The following is a 2,500-nucleotide window of genomic DNA, read 5'->3' on the forward strand; positions in this document are numbered from 1 at the left end:
CTGTTGGTATACAGGGAGAAGAGCAGTGGGCAAAGGACGCAGCCCTGAGGAGTTCCCGTGCTGATGGACCTGGAGTCAGAGACTTCTGTTCCCGGCTTAACGCACTGCTTCCTGTCAGAGAGGAAGTCTGTGATCCACCTGCAGGTGGAGTAGGGCACGTTCAGCTGGAAGAGCTTGTCCTGAAGCAGGGCAGGGATGATGGTGTTGAAGGCAGAGCTGAAGTCCACAAACAGGATCCTGGCGTAGGATGCTGGGGCGTCCACATGCTGTAGGGTGAAGTGGAGGGCCATGTTAACTGCGTCGTCCACAGACCTGTTGGCTCTGTAGGCAAACTGAAGGGGGTCCAGGAGAGGGTCTGTGATGGCTTTGAGGTGTGCCAGGAGCAGGCGCTCAAAAGACTTCATTACCACAGATGTAAGGGCGACCGGTCTGTAATCATTTAGTCCTGTTGGCCTTAGCTTTTTGGGCACAGCGATGATGGTGGAGGACTTGAGACAGGCTGGTACATGGCATGTCTCCAGGGAGGTGTTAAAGATGTTGGTGAACACCGGAGACAGCTGGCCAGCGCAGTGCCTGAGGGTGGCTGGAGAGACAGAGTCCGGCCCGGCTGCTTTGCGTGGATTCTGCCTCTTGAAAAGCCCATTAACTTCTCCCTCCTGAAAGGAGAGAGTCGTTTCTGTAGTATGGGTGGGGGATGGGGCCTCTTGGGTGGGAAGGGGTGGTTCAGGACAGTCCAATTGTCTTTCAAATCTACGGTAGAACTCGTTCAGGTCGTTGGCTAGGCGGGAGTCGTTAGTGGTGTGGGGCGCTCTGGGTTTGTAGTTGGTGATGTGCCTGAGCCCTTTGGCAGACAGAAGCAGCGTCGTTAGTAGAGAACTGGTGTTTTAGTGTCTCTGAGTACAGTCGTTTAGCCTCTCTCACCGCTTTGCTAAACCTGTTCTTCGACTCCTTGAATCTGTCTCTATCCCCACTCCTAAACGCTTCCTCCTTCTCCAACCTCAACCTTTTGAGCTTTGCTGAGAACCAGGGCTTGTTGTTGTTAAAGTTCACCCTGGTACGTGTTGGGATACAGCAGTCCTCACAGAAGCTGATGTACACAGCCTCTGTGAGTTCATCCAGACTATTGGTAGCAGTCGTGAACATATCCCAGTCAGTACAGTCTAAGCACGCCCGCAAATCTTCCACAGCCTCACTGGTCCACTGTTTAGATGTCCTCACAGCAGGTTTACAGAGTTTTAGTTGCTGCCTGTATGCACGAATCAGGTGGACCAAGGGAGTTCTGTGCGAGCCGAACAGCCCCGTGACCCACAAGAGAAACATCCCCGCCAAATTCGAGCGTTTGACGGGGTCTATCCGTGAAAAAATATTCACGTTTTTGAGTGCACATGCATTTCTGCTGCAAATGCCTCTGGAAGTTTCATGCCGTTCGTATGCCAATTGTGGCAACACGAAAATGACCCGTTTTCCCATTCCGAGGGATTTCTGTGCGACCCTAACAGCCCCGTGAGCCACAAGAGACACATCCCCGCCAATTTCTAGCGTTTCACGGGGTCTATCCGTGAAAAATATAGACGTTTTTGAGTGCACATGCATTTCTGCTGCAGATGCCTCTGGAAGTTTCATGCCGTTCGTACGCAATGTGGCAACACGAAAATGACCCCTTTTCCCATTCCGAGGGATTTCTGTGCGACCCTAACTAACAGCGCCCGTGAGCCACAAGAGAGACATCCCCGCCAATTTATAGCGTTTCACGGGGTCTATCCGTGAAAAATATAGACGTTTTTGAGTGCACATGCATTCCTGCTGCAAATGCCTCTGGAAGTTTCATGCCGTTCCTATGCAATGTGGCCACACAAAAATGACCCGTTTTCCCATTCCGAGGCATTTCTGTGCGACCCTAACAGCCCCGTGAGCCACAAGAGAGACATCCCCGCCAACTTCTAGCGTTTGACGGGGTCTATGCGTGAAAAATATTAAAATTTTTGAGTGCACGTGCCTTTCTGCTGCAAATGCCTCTGGAAGTTTCATGGCGTTCCTATGCAATGTGGCAACACGAAAATGACCCCTTTTCCCATTCCGAGGGAGTTCTGTGCCACCCTAACAGCCCCGTGAGCCACAAGAGACACATCCCCGCCAATTTCTAGCGTTTCACGGGGTCTATCCGTGAAACATATAGAAGTTTTTGAGTGCACATGCATTCCTGCTGCAAATGCCTCTGGAAGTTTCATGCGGTTCGTACGCAATGTGGCAACACGAAAATGACCCGTTTTCCCATTCCCAGGGATTTCTGTGCGACCCGAACAGCCCCGTGAGCCACAAGAGACACATCCCCGCCAATTTCTAGCGTTTCACGGGGTCTATCCGTGAAAAATATCAATTTTTTTTTGACTGCACATGCATTTCTGCTGCAAATGCCTCTGGAAGTTGCATGCGGTTCGCATGCAATGTGGCGACACGAAAATGACCCGTTTTCCCATTCCGAGGGATTTCTGTGCCACCC

The sequence above is a fragment of the Petromyzon marinus genome, unplaced genomic scaffold (genome assembly GCF_048934315.1).
Source record: "Petromyzon marinus isolate PM22_M1 ecotype Great Lakes invasive population unplaced genomic scaffold, UKy_Petmar_22M1.pri1.0 PM_G_Scaffold_235, whole genome shotgun sequence".
Classification (NCBI taxonomy): Eukaryota; Metazoa; Chordata; class Hyperoartia; order Petromyzontiformes; family Petromyzontidae; genus Petromyzon; species Petromyzon marinus.